Source organism: Pleurodeles waltl, chromosome 7 (assembly GCF_031143425.1).
Source record: "Pleurodeles waltl isolate 20211129_DDA chromosome 7, aPleWal1.hap1.20221129, whole genome shotgun sequence".
NCBI classification, from domain to species: Eukaryota; Metazoa; Chordata; class Amphibia; order Caudata; family Salamandridae; genus Pleurodeles; species Pleurodeles waltl.
The window spans coordinates 105,878,943-105,898,368 of record NC_090446.1 but is presented as its reverse complement, the minus strand read 5'-3'; the positions used below and the strand labels follow the sequence as shown (position 1 = coordinate 105,898,368).

General features: G+C 42.1%; 1 protein-coding gene across 1 annotated transcript in view; it reads left to right on the top strand.

The window, feature by feature from the left end:
• The window catches only part of NTSR1 (neurotensin receptor 1), a 639,069-nt gene that overhangs the window by 330,684 nt on the left and 288,959 nt on the right, over window positions 1-19,426 (top strand). The window lies entirely within an intron of this gene.

Sequence of the window (19,426 nt, the reverse complement as noted above, 5' to 3'; positions counted from 1 at the left end):
CATCCAAAAGGAGAAATTATCACGGCCCATCCAAAAAATGAAATTGGGCGCAAAATCACACAACGCATTGCTTAGATGGCTGTCATCTTGAAATGTTAGTTTTTTCATATATGACATTAGATTGTTATTTGTGAAAACAAAGGACATTGCCGTGTTATACAATCTAGTTTTGCTTAGTATTTGTTGTGTGTATAAATATTTCCAAGGTAATACCAAGTGAAAGTACTGCTCTCCAATCATATCATGTGTATGGGTACATACTCTTGATTTATACATTGTAAATTCAACTGAGGAACCTCTAGAACATCCATCCATTCTTGAAAGCCATTCTCATACCCAGGGTGCTATCTTGGACCGCTAGTATTTGACTACATCTCGCTTAGCCAATAGTAGACCTCAATGAGTCTTGCACTTTCCTACAGCCCCTGTCCTCCATCACACCCACGAGCACCAGTTTGGGGAGGGAGTAATCTGCCAGCCCACTATTTTGTCAAGACCTTGGAGGTCCAACACAAATCTGTTGAAGGTGTATGCATACGACATGGAGGAAATCACCAGGTGGAACCTGACATCTAAGGTCATTCATGGGATATATTTCCGTTGAACTTCAATCTCCAGTTCCACTTCTAATGGACTGACATCGGAAGGGGAATTTCGACAAGTTTATGAGTAAACTGAATATATTTAATGAATTGTATTTTGTGTAATTGAAACTCTCCACTCACAGCCAGGAATATTTAAATCTGGTTACCCTCCCATATGTCCCCAAGATTTGTTGTCCCAAAGTGATCCCATTGCTTAAAACCTATCAGCATTTTTTCTAGCCACAAAGGTGCTGATCTTAGAAAGGTGTCTGTAGTGTAAAGGCTTGGCCTGTCCACCGAGGGCATTTCACCAAAGAAGTTTGTTAGAGCTGTGAGTGAAACAATCTGACTAAAAATCGAAAGCACCCCCATTAGTGATTTTTGTTAAACAGGTTGAAAACATTTAACACAGTATAGGATGCTAGCGCTCTGGTTGTTCACTGTAAATCTTCAGCAAAGTTACCATATAACAGCAAAGAGGAAACTGACAGACTGCCACTGCTGTTGGAAATGTGTTTCACTCAGCATACCAGGTTTATTTTCTCACACCTATGGGGAGAAGTTGAGACTATATTGAAAAGGTGTCCTCATTTTAGGTTTTGAAAGAGTAACCATAATTGTTTTCCCAAATTTAAATCCCTCATTTTGTTCATACCCCACAGTTTCCTCCCACAGTTTTCTATACAGAAAATGTTTTCAATTCTACTGCTCCTTGTCTAGCAACATATTGCTATCAGATCATCCACATTTGTGTTATGAATATAGCATGTTGGCTCATGTTGTTCATTAGAACTCTGATCTGAAGATGCAACAGTACACCGGGAATCTGCAGATAAGCGTCTCTTGATTTTGGATATGCCTGTTTTTCTCCGCACGTGCCTCTTCTCACATGGATAAAAAAGATATTTGTGAATGTATAGACTCAGATTTGACCACTGTTCTAAGTGATGGGAAAAAAACAGATTATTGGCTTTTTTCAGGCTCATGTGGCGTCTAGTAATGTATTCCCTACAATCAAATACTCTGAATCTTTCTAGCTCACTCATATCAGTGGCATTACTATTAGGCATCTCACTCCTCATCCCCTTATCAAGTACTCATCTCGATCTGAAAATATGGATCTCATTTTCTAGCTTCAAAATATCCCAGTGAGCATTTGTGCATCGCATACGAAGTCTGCATACGTGCACCTCTGATAGAAGGCTTACGGGCCTCTTATTCCACAGACCAATCTCCCACCATATTATCATTTTACTTGAAATTATTCACAATTGCTTCCTTCCTTACCTCCCTAAAATCCAAACCCTCCATTGCTGCCACCTTTACTCTCATTTGTGTACTGATCATAAATAGTTCTGGCCAAGTATTCTGGGTACGTAACCTGACCAATCAATTGTGTAGCACAGAAGATGTGTTACCTATAGTATACATTGTGTCTGTGGGGATACAGCAAGAATTCCTTAAATAATGGGTTAACTATCCTCCTAGCATCTGTAAACCTCCATCCCCTTGTCATTCTCAGGCTATTTCAGGTGAGTAAAGTATATTCAGGTTTATAATCCATATGGTCTTAAATTTGTGCTATGAAAAACTATAACACTGTAACTGTGTATAGACACTGTAACCACCAACATGGGAACATTAGAAGCTTTAATACACTAACTGAAAGTGTAATCCCTTTGCCTCTCAACTCTCCCTGTACCAGCCCTTAGATGACAAATTTGATTGGATTTTCTTAATTATTTTTGCTCTCAAATTCGAAAGACAGGACACATAAGGTTTTAAGCAGGCAGCTTATGTAGTTTTTCATTTCAATTATTTTTAAAGTCATGTTTTCTAAACACAATTGTGACAAAAAGTCTTCTGCTTCCATAAAAAGTCAAATGAATTGCAGAATTCCAGTCTTGGAATTTAATAGCTTGCTCTCTCAGAACCATAAATGAAGCTTTGCCATAAGAAAAGCAGAAGCAGAGGGAGGGCAGACCCTACAACTGTGTATCCACATAGGATGGCTGCAATGCAACAAAGCAATAATAACTATCTCCTTTACAAGGCCCCCTCAAGTAACTACAAAGTTGTAAAGAAATCTCCCTCGTCTCTCACTTTGTGGGGTAATAATGCCTTGACAAAACCATTCCCTTTCATCTATATATCAATTTAGGTATTACAGAATGTTGTGTTAAGAAAGCTGATGAGATCATATAATTTATCACAAACATTCTTCAATCTCCTGTGTTAGGGCATGTTCTGCCAATTCGTTGGCTTTGTTGCAACTGTTATTTATGGAGGATGTCTATATCATGAGTGGGAAATCCAGTGCTTAATCTGTAAATAAAAATGTGCTGGTGACCAAAGCTCCTCCAAAACACGTGGCTGTTGCAGTTAAATGTGCGAGCACATAATACTGGGGCAGAGTAATCCTAAAGCCATCTCGGGCCTCTTCAATCCATTTACAGCCACTCCCTGCTCATTCAGTTCACTCTTGTACTTTCTGTGTTCTCCCTTTGTGACGCTTTTTTGTCTTACTCCTCCTCTGTCTTGCACATATGTGTCTTTTGCTTGTAGTAAATGCCTGATGCAGATATATAAGTACCGGCCCCCCAAAAAACTTGCTGGTGCCCCCCACCGGCAACCACCGTCTCAAATTAGGCTCTGGGTAAATCAAAGAGGTGTACACTACCAAAATGATTTGTTTTGATTAGCTCTTGGTCACTCAATAGCTACCCAGGAGATTCTTAGCTACTACCCGAGACAAGACTCATTGCAAACCAACCCATATATCACTAGGCCTTCTTCCCCTAATAGGTGCCTGTAAAGATCACAAGGTTCTAACATGTTCCTTGGAGAGGCAGCTACAGAACCGTTTACTTTCCTGTGCTAATGGGTAAATGGGTAAATATGTGCAGAAAAATGCCTTTCGTGTTACTACTACAAGTTATTCAAATAAAGGAGTCCCTCAAACATTTATTTCCAGGCTTTTGCAGTACTTGTATTTAGGGATTACTAAAGTGCCATATAATGTATTTGTTTGCGAGGTATACATAGAGCAACAGTGTATTTAAATTACATATACATAAATAAGTTTAGATGTGTTTTATCATATCATTTCATTAAATGCATACTGAAAATATGTTTCAAGTCAGTGCACATTCAAGCAAACACTGACAATAGAAGCAAAAGAAATAAAAAGAATAATTTCCAAACAGTAGCTCATTCAGATGCTGTCAGTACCTAAAGGAGCACAATTGTATTCATTATAAAGATAGGATCTGTGAACAAAGAGCATACCGATCTTCTATAAACCCCATGTATAAGAAAATGTTGTTAGTTTAACATCATTCACTATTTTAAAAATAAGCCAGCACTGAGCAACAGAGAAGATGAATAGTCTGAGAAAGGTTTGTAGAACGGAGTTGCTAGACTGAGGTAGAGCTCTCTCTTATTAACTGTTATAGCAATTAAAATATACATTATGCCATAAAACAACCCATCAATGCTCTCACATGTTTTAAATCAGCAGGTTTATTATCTGCATTAAATCCGTGATTCTTGCAGGTTCAGCCTAGTCCATAGGAAAGGCTGAACATTCAAGAAATCCTGTGCTAGAAATATGGAGTTAAGTGAATCCCAATATTTGTCATATTTATAAGATGTTTGCGCTCTAGTTGTTCATTAGAAACCTGCAGCCAAGTTACCATAGAACAGTGAGGAGTCAACTGACAGACTTTTGCTGATGTTAGTAGCATGTGTATCCCTCAGCATGTCAGACTTTTTTTCCTCACATGTGTAGGGAAAATTTGAGATTATATTTAAAATGTGTCTTCATTTTAGGTTGTAGGACAGTGACCATAATGTTTCGCATAAAATTAAATCCCTCATTTTTATTCATTCACCACAGTTTTCTCCATGGGAAATGCTTTCAATTCTAATGCTCCGAGTCCACTAACATATTGCATTGCATGTCGTCCACATATTTGTCATGAAAATAGCATGTTAAGTTAAGGTTGTTCGTTCATTAGACCTGAAGCTGCAGGAGTACACCGGGGAATCAACCGATGGGCTTCTCTTGATTTCAAAATGTCAGTTTTACTCAGCATGTAAGACTCTCATCTCACATGGATGAAAAAAGATGTTTGTGAATTTATAGAAAGTGTGTCCTCATTCTGACTTCTGGAGCACTAACCACAGCAAGAAAATCATGAGCAAAACCTGTTTTCTCTCAAAGGTTTTTTCTGAAATCCTAGTGGAGGACCAGTACTTTTCACAGGGGAAATCACTGTTGGTCACACCGAAATTCTTAAAACTACTATGTCACTATGAATAAGTGATTTGTACTGTAACTAAAATCTGTCAGCAATCTGTCAATATTCTCCTTTTTGAGACCGACAGATTTAGGCATTCACTAAAATAAATTTTCCATAGGAAAAACATGCCAGAGCCTTATCAGAAACATAATTCAACAAGCATGATTTTTTTTTACAGTCCACCTAAAATATGCCACGGAACTCACACAGTTTAGAAAGCAATTTTGTAAATTTCACACCAAATTTTAATGGTCTGAGTTACAATAGCAATATATACATATTAAGCAGTGTTATCCCAGGTAGTTATTGACAGGTATGGGGTAGGTCCCTTTGCTATTTCACAGGCTCTTTGACATATCACTTGGCCAATATCTGCTTGGGAGTACCTCCATCTTGAATAATATTCCTTCTATTTAAAGCATGCTACTCAAGTGGGTGAAATGTTCTAATAGCACTGAAGCCTTAGGCTACCACACTCGTTGAGGACCCTTCTTGTTGGTATCGGCTTTCCCCTGTGGCTATGGCCTCTAACTCAGGGTGAGGGTCTTTATCAACCAGTGTAACCCTCAGCAATGGGCTATAATGCCATGGTAGATTTTGCTAAAATCTGAATATTTCTTTCAGTATACATTTAGAGAGGTGGGTTGAGCTGGGCCGAGAGCAAGTGATTTTTCAGCAGAGTTTTGTAAGAGACAGAGGGATCTCATCTTATTTTCATTGGGATGTTGTTCAATATTTTGAGAGCAAGCCCTGAGAATGAGTAGGATAATTTTGAGATCGTGCTGCATTCTTTAGTATTGAGGAAGAAATTATTAGCACTGCAAAGTAGTCTACGATTCCCTGAAATTTAAGTTCCTTCCTTAGGTGGTGGAATGTTGTATGTGACAGTGCTTTGAAAATGGTCAGGGGGTTCTGAGAGTACATAGAGCTTGGAGAGGGAGCCATTTCAGTTGGTTTGGTGTAATGTATTCATACTTTCATTTGTCACACATTAGCCTTTTGGCATCATTAAGAATTGCTTTTAGAAGGGCTACTTTAATTGCAGTGAGGCATGTCAGTTTGACCATTCCATATTACATATTACATAACTAATGCTTGTTGTTAGGAATGGGGTCTTTGGTTGGCAGTCAGGTTACCCCCCGTCCAAGCAAGAACCCTCACTCTAGTCAGGGTAAAGGAGAATCGCCCTCAGTTAACCCCGCTCACCCCCTTGGTAGTTTGGCACAAGCAGGCAGGCTTAACTTCAGAAGCAATGTGTAAAGTATTTGTACCAACACACACAGAGTAATTCAGTGGAAACACTACAAAATGACAAAACCCAGGGTTAGAAATATAGAGAATATTTATCTAAACAAAACAAGACCAAAACGACAAAAATCCAACATACACAAGTCAAGTTATGAATTTTCAAAGAATAAGTCTTAAATCCTTCAGAAAACAGTGAGAACGTTATTTGCGTAAAAAAGTATCTTCTAGCCGCGATGCAGGTGGAGCGTTGACTCCAGCCACAAAGCCGGCGGCGCTTAGTTTATCAGTCGCGTCACGGAAGGTGCATCAAAACTTTCCCCGCACGGCGGTCTGTGCGTGGATTTTTGGTCTTTGTCTGCCAGCTTCACCTTTCAAAGGCCAAGGAACTGGATAGGGCACCACTTGGCAGGGCAGGAGTCTCAGCAGAGAGTCCAGGTGCTGGCAGGGGAAGTCTTTGATAGCCCTGTGACTTCAATAACATTGAGGCAAACTCAGGACAAGCCCTTGGAGATTCTTCAGAAGCAGGAATGAACAACAAAGTCCAGTCTTTGTCCCCTTTCATAGGCAGAAGCAGTAACTGCAGGATCCTCAGCACTTCAGCTCTTCTCCTTGGCAGAGGTTCCTCTTGACTACAAAAGTGATCTAATTTTCAGGGTTTTCGGTGCTCTTCTTATACCCCTTTCTGCCTTTGAAGTAGGCCTACTTCAAAGGAAATCTCTCTTTGTGAGGTCCTTCCTTGCCCAGGCCAGGCCCCAGACACACACCAGGGGGTTGGAGACTGCACTGTGAGAGGGCAGACACAGCCCTTTCAGGTGTTAGTGACCACTCCTTCCCTCTCTCCTAGCGTAGATTGCTTATCAGGATATGCTGGCTACACCCCAGCTCCCTTTGTGTCACTGTCTAGAGAGAGGTGCACACAGCCCACTGTCAAACTAACCCAGACAGGACATCCACAAACAGGCAGAGTCACAGAATGGTTTAAGCAAGAAAATGCCTACTTTCTAAAAGTGGCATTTTCAAACACACAATCTCAAAACCAACTTTACTAAAAAGTGTATTTTAAATTGTGAGTTCAGAGACCCCAAACTCCATGTCTATCAGCTTCCAAAGGGAATGTATGCTTTAATCATAGTTAAAGGCAGCCCCCAAGTTAACCTATGAGAGAGATAGGCCTTGCACAGTAAAGAACAGATTTGGCAGTATTTCACTGTCAGTACATGTAAAACACATAAGTACATGTTCCACCTTTAACATACTGTGCACCCTGCCCATGGGGCTACCTACGGCCTACCTTAGGGGTGCCTTACATGTATGAAAAGGGAAGATTTAGGCCTGAAAAGTGGGTACACTTGCCAAGTCAACTTAGCAGTTTAAAACTGCACTCACAGACACTGCAGTGGCAGGTCTGAGCCATGTTTACAGGGCCACGTATGTGGGTGGCACAACCAGTGCTGCAGGCCCACTAGTAGCATTTTATTTACAGGCCCTGGGTACCTCTTGTGCACTTTACTAGGGACTTACCAGTAAATCAAATATACCAATCATTGCTAAACCAATCATCAGTACAATTTATACAGAATGTATATGCACTCTGGCACTGGTTAGCAGTGGTAAAGTGCCCAGAGTCCTAATGCCAACAAAAAGAGGGTCAGAAAAATAGGAGAAAGGAGGCAAAAAGATTAGAGATGACCCTGCAAAAGGGAAAAAGTACAACACGTGTGCTTTCAGTTTAGGTCTTCAGGAGATAGAAGATGGTTGAAAGATGTCAGGTAATTTAATTGGATCAGGAGCCATGTGGTGGAAGCCACCATTATCACTGACGGCTTCCATTCTTTGCTACTAGAGTGGGGTGGTCAGTCCAGTCGAGGCCACATCTGTCTGCTCAGGTCCCCTTCATGAGCTGCTTCCTTTGTACAAAAGTTCTAGAACAAAGCTGGTCAGGCTGTAGGTGTTTCTAACTGCAGCTTGACACCAGATTCAAAAACACTCAGACTTGTGGCCATCCAGAGCCACTCAAACTACAATAGGCCAGCTGTCTAGGTACCAGGAGCTACAGTGGCTTCCACATCTGTCTTCTTAGGTGCTATATAGTGGCATCAATTTTCCCCAACACAACACAGAGGAGTAATGGGAGATATAGGATCCTGATTCCTGCCAGGCATGTGGGCATGACTGCTAATCTATAAGAACACATCATCTCTTTTAGCCACATACTGAAGCCAAGAAGTGGAGCAAGAACCCTCTTTGTGGTCTTTGGTTGTCGCTGGATGAGCGTGGGCAAGGTCTAAATAGTACTCTATTACCCAAAGTGACCAAACATGGTTGGTGGTATAATAGAGGTTCTCCCTGGCTCAAAGCAAACCAGCACGCAATGTGCAGTGAGCTCTGAAACCACTAGTCAGTCGGTTTTATGCCATCAATCAGAAATGGGCTCTCCTTGCCGCAACCACTGGCCATGGATAGGGGAGGGTAGTGTATGACCAAGCCTGCTTTTGGCCTCTCCATGCCTACAGAGAGCCACACATATGTGACCTGGCAAACATAGGCCCTCGATTGACTTAAAATTACATGTTAGGGCATTGCAGTCACAGTGAGAAAGGCCTGGGCCATAGATTGTTTGAACAGGTACTTTGTGAGGGGAGAGGGTGTACTTTGAAGAGAGTGTGGCGTCCATTGATCAAAATTCTCTTTGGTCACCAATCATTTTGTTAATGGGAGTGGGAAAGAGAACCTTCTGATAAGCACTTTAAGCTTTCTGAGAGGGGACAAGCCTTTTAGAGAATGAGTTGAAAAAGAGGGAGGCGGTTGGATTCCTACTTAGTTAAATGAACTGCTTGGAAACGTTTTACCTTTTTAACTTTTTTACATGATTAAAGTGTTCAAAACTGGCCGCTGCTGGTGAGTGCACAGGAGGGATTTGCGAAGTGTTTTTTTTTCTCACAACCTTCAGAAGTTTGATATCAAAGTTTGCAAGTTCATGAACATGTGAAGTTAGTTCTACGTCGAATATTCATTATTTTGTGACAATTTATATGACAAAAATGTACATTGCATTAAAAATTTCTGCATACTTTTTGCCTTTGTGTGTCGAAAACTATGCAAAAGTTAATCTAGAGGTGAAAAAGTCTGCAGTGCGGTGAAAATTAACTTGCAGTGCTCTTAAAAAAGTGCATGGGCGCAGGCAAAGTAAAAATGTAAAACTTCGAAACCTTCACAAATCGCAGAAAATTGCGAACTTCGTTATAAAAAAAAATACAGTGTGCACACCTGTCTCGAGATTCAAAGATGAAACAGTATTACAGGAAAAAGCTACCGGAAACCCCAATTTCCTCACTAACTTACCTACACCGTAGAACTCAAAGGGAGAAGAAATTAATCAGCATTTTTGGCACTGAATTTTCTAAAGTGGAGCTGTTGGAAGGAGGGGAGGGTGGGCACTCTCTCATGGCTTTTAAGGGTACACAAAATTAATCAAAAATATATTTTTTGGCATAAAGCAGATTCTGAGACTTACAGCGATGGTAGATAGTAAGGGCAGGCCTGTCTGACAAATTTGTTGTTCGGATTTTAAATTCTCATAACAAATTCATGTTTACTGCACTTTCCTCTGGTTTAATTTCCTCTAACCATATTTGCATTCTTTGGGCGCTTCAGCTGAATAGATTTTAATAAATATGATTTAATTTTCTCTGATTTCTTTTTTTTTCAAAGACAATTTTGGCTCGTTTGCATCATCGCCGAGTTCGTTATACCTAATTACACCGAGCAGTGTTTGATGCCTCGGGTTGTATGTTAGATTCTAATATACACCTTCACGCTATATTTTTTCTGCTTTCGTTTTTCCAAAAAATATTGAGATAGTGTTGCATGTCAAACAGTATTATCATGTTATGCTGAGGTGTGCAATGTTATACTTGGGGCCTGATTTAAGAAAAGTGGTGCTGTACCTAGTGCAGCACCACTTTTCTTGCACCCTTTACCGCCCCCTCTAATGCCACCATGTGTGCGATACGGTGCACCAGGGTGGTAGTTAGGGGAACTAGCGTCAAAATTGTGGATGCTAGTTCCGAGCTTTGCAGATTAGAGTCAAACATTTTGACGCTAATCCTGCAAAGCCCTTTGAGGCCCATTATAAACAATGGTGTGCCTTCTTTTAATGCCTGCTCTGAGCAGGCGTTAAAAGTGCCAAAACAATGCTGCTAAGAAATGTCTTAGATTTCTTTGTGACATTTTTTAGGCCCCCCTAAGGCATAATGTAGTCCAAAAGGTTACAAAGTAGCACAATGCGACACTTTGTTAATTTGGCATGGCGCTTTTGGCCTCGTTAGGCCACATAAGCATAAAAACAAATTACGCTAATATGGCGCAAAGAGGCACTAGGGGCTCTTAAATCTGCCCCTTGGTGCTTAATTTGAGCTGTAAATGGATTTAGAGGCCCGAGGTGGCTTCAGGATTATGCTGCCTCAGTATTCCGTGCTCACACATTTAAGCAGCCTCATGTTTCAGAGGAGGGCTTTGGACACCGGCACTTGTTTCTGAGGGCCGGCACTTAATTTTCTCCATCAGGCATTTACTGCGAGTAAAAGATACATATGAGAAAGGCGGAGGAAGAGAAAAACGAAAAAGCTCAACAAAGGGAGAAAGCAGAAGTCTGCAAGAGTGAGCTAAAGGGGCGGGGAGTGACTGTAAATGGATTAAAGAGGCCTGAGATGGCTTCAGGATTACGCTGCCTCAGTATTCTGTGCTCGCATATTTTATTGCCGCAGCCGTGTGTTTCAGAGAAGAGGTTGGGGCAGCTGCACGTTTTTATTTACAAATTAAGCACTAGTTATACTATATCGTTATGTTATGTCATATTATGTTATCACTTATCACCAAGACAAACTTTTCATTGTGAGATTGTAAATTGCAGTGTTACAGGGGACCCACAACATTACTGATAAAAAAAACTTTTTGAATCGTTTTTATCACAGTGATATGATCCTCAATAAGTCTTTAAGGACTATGGCCCTGATTATGAGTTAGGCTGGAGGAAAAGCATGCGGTCGGGTTACAGCCTATGTGGCAGCCCTCCCACAGCCCCTATTATGAATTTCTAATTGCTAACCAGACAGTGAAAAGCGTGACAAGGCTATCCATGGGGGCCCCTGCACTGCCCATGGCAAGTGCATTGGAAGTGCAGAGGCCCCATGGGGCCCCTTGCACCCCATCTCCACCAGCTTTTACATGGCGGTGCAACTGCCATGTAAAAGCTGGCAGAGAGGGGACTAGTAATCCCCAGGCAGCACCCTGGTTCCGCCAGGCCGTCGGCTGGCGAAAAAGTGGCAGTGCCGGCAGTCCGACCATGGCGTAATGATGGACTTAGACAGGAATGTATATTTCGGATACGTAAAAAGAAAAGTTGTTAATTCCTGGCCTCTTTCACCATATTGCCAAATTCTAAGTCATTTATCTATAATTGTAATAAAGGATATATCAAAGAAATTGAGGACTTGAGGAGCGCAGACATCCAGGCAAATACAAACAATTATAGGCCGTCAAAAAACAAAATAACACAAGATGCAATTTACTTAAGGCAACACCATTTATCTAAAACCGAGAGCAAAGAAACCACATAACCAGAAAAGCAGAGGTAAGGAACAGGATTTTCAATTACTTGGGGAATGATTTTGTCCCAGAGGAATAGAAACAGGGATTGAATTCCAAGTGCGAGTATCCCATAGAAATTTCAACACGATCCCTGAGCAAAGTTGTTTGACTGAATATCAAACCATCCCACATTTTTTGTGATTTGGGGATCATAAATATCATCAAACATTTCTAAATGTCCAAAGGTCAAATTTGCTGGGAATTATTATTTTTTTAATTACCTTGTAGATGAGGGTAGGTTACCAAAAGGCACTTAAGCACTATACCATATTCTCCAAAGAGATGTTAGCCTGTCTGTTATGTCTATGTATAGGGAAGACCAAGATAGATGTCAGTTATTAGCCTGGCCATGTTTCTCCACTGTAGATATTATAGACACATTATTATAAACCTAGAGGGAGTCTCACCACAGGCATAATAATCTTCAAATGGTGTATGGCACTAGTAGGGCGAGGAAAGAGAATAGCTATATGCAATCGGCTATAATATATAGTTCTTTCTATTCTTTCTATATATCTACATGTTGCCCATGTGCTCCTGCCACATAAGAGTAGGTCATTGGGCCTTTTGTTTAAGGGTTGCAGTGCCCTGCAGGGCCCTGTCCTTTCTCCTACAAATGACCATGGTCAGCTCCTCCACGAGGTGGAGGAGCGTGCACCCCCCCCCCTCCCGAAGCAACAGTTGCAAAACTTTTACCAAACAACGATAATAAACTCTGTTTCTGGGGCTGGCCAAACACACATGCACTGTAGGCTCTTTCCAGCCCAGCAACACAGTTGCTTTGCTGGAGAGATCCCACACAGGCTTCCCGTCTTCCTGGGAACGTCCTGGCTGGGCGCTCCCAGCTAATCTAGATGCTGCTTTGAACAGCGTTAAGACTGGCAACAGGGCCTCTGCCTACAGCGAGGAGAAGCAGGAGCGGCGTAGGGCATTAAGGTAAGCGTTTTTTTTATTGTAATTTTTTATTTTATTTTAATTCTCAACCCCCCTCCCTCTCTCCCGCGCATTGCCCCACCCCTTCTACTTGCCACCAGCCGCTCCTGCAAATGACCTTTACTATAATCAAATCAACACAATTCTTATTGGTCGGCATACTAGTGGGTGCCGGATTGAGGCTCCTGAGACCGAGAGGTGAAAGTAAACACAACAGAAATGGACTGTTTGTAATCTATAATGGGTTCGCTGAAATCCAGTAAGAAAGGGAAAGTTAATTACTCATTAACGTTCAGGTCTACAAACAAGGTCCTAGAATCTCTGCAGGGCATAAAACCATTCATGATGCGTACAGGCTCAAATGACCAAGTGGGTGGAAGCATGTGTGGAGGGGAGGAAGGGAAGCCTAGGGAAGGGAAGATGGGGAGAGGGAAAGGAAAGTGAGGGGGAGGTAGGATGGGGAGGTATTTGACTCCTAGGTTAGTTGGACAAAAAAGTTACGTTTTCTGACTGAGTGAGCGGTGCAGCAGGAGCCTGTGGAAACAAGGCCACAAGATGCACATGGACGTGCTTAACTACCATCAATGTCCACAGAACCTTAAATGTGGGGTACCCCCTCACTTTGTTTGCCATTACTTCAACTGAGGCCAGCAATAACGTCAACCATGGTAATTACAACACTCCTTGGCCAAACTGCCAGAACTGGAAATAAAACAGTAAACCTTCACAGAGTATCCAATCGCCAAAGAACAAAAGTAATAATCAAAATAAGCTGTGACAGATCTAGGCAATAGCTATTGTCAAAGCAGTAGCCCTGGTCGAAGTAGAAGTCAGTTGATACAATAGTGACCGGAGTGTTGATGCACATCCAAAGTACGTACAAGCCAAAAAAGGAGAGACTTAACATAGATATGTCATCCTAGAAGGAGAGAGGTAAATCATGCCATTTATTTGCATTCTGAGTCAAAACAATGCTGGCCAAGTGGAAGACTCTTATGATGGAAACTACATCAAGAGGTGAAATTTGTCCAAGATCCAAGGTGGTTTCATGGGTGTACAAGAATAGCATTATTTCCATCTCCCCGGATGCAAAACATGTCTAGTTCACTTATTTCCAATGTTCCTTCTACGTGCTTTACCCTGGCCACCGGTTCCCTGTGAATTTATATAATTCTCACCTGCTCACTGCAGTGAGAGAGTTTTGGTAATGCATACTGTATGTGCCACATGAATCATGGATCTACTGGATGATGGGAAGCGAACAATAGAAATAGAGAAGTAAATTAATAAATCATGCGTGAGGGGTTGAGAGCTGTAGCAGAGCTGGGAGCTTGAGTGTCACTGTCTTTTCCTGTTTGTAGGAACAGCTAAAGGGACATAAGCCTTCTCCACGGGAAGCACATAATACTAAAACAGCAGCAAAAGAGCGTGAAATGACTTCTCTTCTAGCAGATAAATACAATGAACCCAGGAGAACTGAAACTGCATAAACAGAAAAAGCATTGATAAAGCCAATAGGTCTCCCCTTTAGAAGCTACTTGCTTTGCCAATTGGCTCTGGTGGTGCTCTACAGTGCCGGGACAACGTGGAGCATCAATAAAAAGAAATTTAAAAAAAGAAATCATAATTCTGCTACCACACTCATGCATCAGAATGCATGGGCACCAGCAGAGTAATGAAGGTGCTATTTGCTTTCATTATTTTTTATTTACAAATTCAACATGGCGGACATCATTTGGGTAGGAAATAAAAAAAATATATATCATTTTAACACAAGCCTTGAGTAAAGAAAAGGATCATGGCTTTTGGACATATGAGGATAACCACCAAGCGGGTGGGAGGAAGGGGAGAAGCAGCACTTGGAGGGTGGAGGAGAAGCCTAGAAGGAGTGAATGCTACAGAAGCACAGAGGCAATGAGGAGAAATGTGGAGTGCAGGATGGGGGCACAGCACACCGATGAGAGATTGTAGATCGGTGGGAGCAGCTCATTGACCAGAGAGCCCAACACAGGGCGGGTGGGGGCACACAGGGGAGAGAAGTAGAAAGATATTCACTTGTGTAGTGCTTAAAGAAACAGGAGAGAGAGCAGCACAGGAGGGAGTAAAGCAGATGCACAAGAGAAAGCAAAATGGAGGGAGCACATGTGGGAGACACTGTAAAAACATAATCTATAAATGTGAGGAGTGGAAGGACACAAGTAAACAGTCTATGCTCCATGGGAGGGACAAACACAAGGTGGTCAAGGCAAGTCATCAAATGAGAAGCAAGAAAATGGGAGTGACAATGACAACCAATAGTAAACAATGGGGGAGCTTAAAGTCCACTGTAAGAGCTTTGTATGATGATGATATTTTACAACCATGCATGTTGTGTTACCAGGTAGGTTTAGTTTAAAAGATAAACAGGCTTCAGCGCAAGGAACAGACCTAAATGGCTGGCCCGTCTCCAGTTCTCAGACCAGCGAGCAGAGCTGTAAAAAACCTCTATCAGGACATGAAATGATATGAGAACCACTTGGACCATGTATGTTACAGAGAAAGCAGCTACAGAAATTCAAATGAAGTGCATGATCTCAGAATTTAAGTCATTCACACTGAAGAAGCCCTTGACTAAAATAATACTACCAAACACCAGCAAGCAGGTTTGAGCAATGGCATTTCCAGAAATACAGCACCTTGGTGCAATAATACTGAGAAAAGCACTATATAAATATTAGTAGCTTAACATAATATAACATAACATAGCATCCAATATGTCGGAAATTGACGAAAATGGTTTCACTGTATGATGTGCCAGTAGAGCATCTAATACTGAGCCACTGCTGACTACAAAGTCACCCTCAAAATGTCACAGCAGATGGATTTGTGACTAACAGCAGCACAAATGACAGCACACATTGGAAGAAAGGAGCATCTCAAAACTCAACAAATGAACAGAAGAAAGTATTGCTATTTTATTTAAATGTGCTCATTACCCAAAGGCTTCTGGGCACTAAAACTCAGAAACAACAAAAAAGGCCAAAATAGGTACAAAAGAACCACCAATATACAGAGTGAACGCTCAAGAGGCCATTTGAGATATAAAATGGAGAAGATATTTGAAGCAATGGATGCCAAATAGGAACAGTCAGAGGCAACAGCTTCTGGTATGTCCTTCTAAAATTGGCTACTCCCGGTCTCACAGCGATGACGACAGCAAAAGTAACCGGAAGTAGGAAAGCCTCCCTTACTTTAGTCTCCAAGCTGGAAACAGAAGGGTGTTAAGGGGTGAAAAGTGGGACATTTGATCACACTGATGATGTTATCCCCTGTTGAAGAGCGTCTCTGTAAAGATCCCTGATATTCAGGACAATTAAAGTCACTGCTTCATGAAAGGAGATGAGAAAATAGGAAGATAACAAGGGTTTGGAAACGAAGAGTCAAGGGGGGAGTAATAGAACTTGAAAGAACGTATGTCACAGAAAGAAAGAACTGAATTGATGCAGAAGATGAGAAATATGAACTTAGAGAAAGTGTGTGTGCTGCAGTGAAGAGGAGGGAGGGGACGTTTAAAAGAAGGTAGAATCTGACGAATGGTATGTGGAATAAATTGCACACAGACAAAAACAAAAGAGATGTGGTATGAAAAGAAACAATTGATAACGTAAAAATTAATTCTTCTGAGATAAAGCAAAAAATGGATTAAGGACATAACTTTATGAAAACAAGATAAATGGTAACTTACACTGAGCTTGCAGCTAATATGTCTTAGAAATTGTACACTTTTTCCTTTAGCAGTTTTGAAGCTGTATGTTAGTTTTGGGGCTGATATTGGAGCTTTAGATATTTCGGCCCAGAATTAAGAGGGCCCAGCACCATCTACCAACATATTAGTGTCATTTTTTTTACGCTAATGTTTCGTTAGATGGCCAAAAACGCAGCGTCTGATTTACAAAGTGGCACAATGCATGCATTATAACCCCTTGCACCACATTATGCCAAATAAATGATGCAAAAAATCTAAAAGATTTTTTGTTTAGTTTTTTTCGGCATTTTTAACACCAGCTCGGAGCAGGCATTAAAAGAGGGTACACCATTATTTATAATGAGCTCCTATGTACTGTTCTGGGTTAGGGCCAAAATAACCCTGATCAGTACATCAATAGCATCAGAAATTCTGACGCTATTGCCCCCTACCCTGTGCCATGGTGAGCCGTATTTTAAATATGGCGAACACATCGTGGCAGTAGTGGGGCGCTAAGGGGCGCAAAGAAAGTGGCGCTGCACTGGGTGCAGTGCCACTTTTCTTAATTCTGCCCCTTCTTCTTTTATGCACACTCCTTAATAAAGATGTATTCCCTCAGATAGCCCCAGTTAATACTCAAAAGAAGATAGTCCCACGCTATTTGTAGCACGGTTGTTGGTATGGTATAGTGCAATGTGAAATTATATAGTCTGGTATGGTATGATGTGGTGTGTGTAGTATAGTATGGTATGGTATGGTGTTGTGTGGAGTTGTATGTCACAGTAGGATATAGTGTTAAGGACATTAAGGGGGTCATTATGTCCCTAGCGGTCTTCTGACAGCCAGGGATAATGTGGCAGTATGACTGCCAACAGGCTGGCGGTACGTACCGCCACATTATGAGAATGGGGGGTTGGCTGCAGCCAACCCGCCACTCCTCATCTCATACTGCCATGGCGGCACGAGCTTCCAGGTCGCAGATGTCTATCTCCAGCTTGGAGGCTGGCATAGTACCATCCATGGCATTATAAGCCGGCCTACCACCATGGTTTTCGTGACATTAGCAACGCCACAAAAACCATGGCGGTAGGACCTACTGGTGACAGGAAATTGCTTCCCTGTCGTGGGTAGGCGGCTCCCCCCAACAATCACCTGACGCACCCCCACCCCCCTCCATCCAAACTCACCTCCCACCCTCCTGATACACAAACCAACCCCCAACCCCTCCGATCCTCTCACCCTCCCCCATACACGCACACACCACACAACTGACCCCACAGCCACACATGCACACATCAGCCCACACCCCCACTACAGTCACAGCACCCATCACCCCACACCCCACCTCCCTGTGTACATGCACACAGACACCCTCACACACCAGACATACACCCATAAACTTACATTGACATGCACACATTCATTCACACACTGACATAGATGTATTCATTCACACACTGACATACACGCATTCATTCACACATACTTCCAGACATACTCACACACATTCTTACACACAATCACACTGACTGGCATGCAGACACGCACTCACTACACCATTCTTACACGCATTCAATCACACGCACACACCCACGCAAACAACACAACACACACACAGACGCATTCACACACACACTCAGACACACACACATAACACCCCTCAACCCCTGTCAGAAGACTGACTTACTTTGGGCAAAGTGGTCTTCTGGCAGGGAATGGGAAGGGGCACTGCTACCGCCAGCAGCGCCCCACCAGCACAACACTGCCAAACCGTAATACTGTTCATAAAAAGGCTGGCGGCGTTCTTCTGGCGTGGTGGTGCGTGTGTTAGCAACGCTAGCTTATCACCTTCTGCCACTATGAACACTGCCGGATTTCTGCCCTTATTGTGGAGGAAGTCAGGCAGTGCCCATAATATGGCGGACGGATGGTAGATGCGGTATTTTGTCGGCCATCACCGCGGAGGTAGGCAGGATGTACCGCCAATATTATTATTAGGACCTATGTCTTTTCTGCTCTTAATATTCCCCTCCGTTAGTTACATGTGCAGGCCAATCCCAAATGAATACATTGATTAATATGGCTCACGTTGAGTTTCTGCTATGTTCTGCAATATGATAATCAAGCTTGCGTGAATACATTTTGCAGTATTTAATCTAAATGTGGACTTTTCTCATTTGCATTAATTTGTAATTGATTTCCAATAATTTCTACAATGTTGACAGCAATCTCACGGAATGAAAATAATTGAAATGTCACCAGGACACTTTGTGTTAATTGTTTAAGCTAAGAGCTTTTAACAACAATCAAATAAGATTAAAAAAACAAGCATAGAGAGATTACATTATTAGTAACATCATCAGCAATAAGAGTGCCACTTGTCATGCTGTTTCTAGTACACAGGCCTTGGGATTTTCCAGTTTGTGAATGATAGTACATACAAGTTGTAATGTCAGCTGTAAGATAATGCGGTCCAGGGCTAGCTTTAGGGCGGTGCGAGCAGTGCGGCCCCACCGGATACTGACCTCAGGGGGAGGCGCTGTGTTTAGCAATCACTTATGAAACTTGCGATTTAAAAGCACCTGCTGAAAAGTTTCTTGTGCGTCCAGTCTTCAGGGAAGCATTTAAAATATCAATATACCTCTTGTGATTAATGTTCCTGCTAGGGAGAGAGATGGGAGTTTAGCTTAGCGGCTGCTTTGACTCTCCATAAAGTAGCATAGAGGGTTAATGTGCCTGCTGCAAAGAACAGTATAATATTTTGTGTGGACTGCTGAGTGGATTAGTAAAGCCAGCCTTTGCAAGCACTTTAAAACAAATGAATGTATGTGAAAGGGGGCTATGGAGAGTGGCTAATTTTCTGGGTGGTAGTGAGGGATCTGAGGAGGTGGTCATGGGGTGGAGGAGGTACCAAAAAAAGAATGTCACACATGGCGCCACGAACGCTAAAGCCAGCCCTGATGCGGTCAGAATGGTGGCTAAGG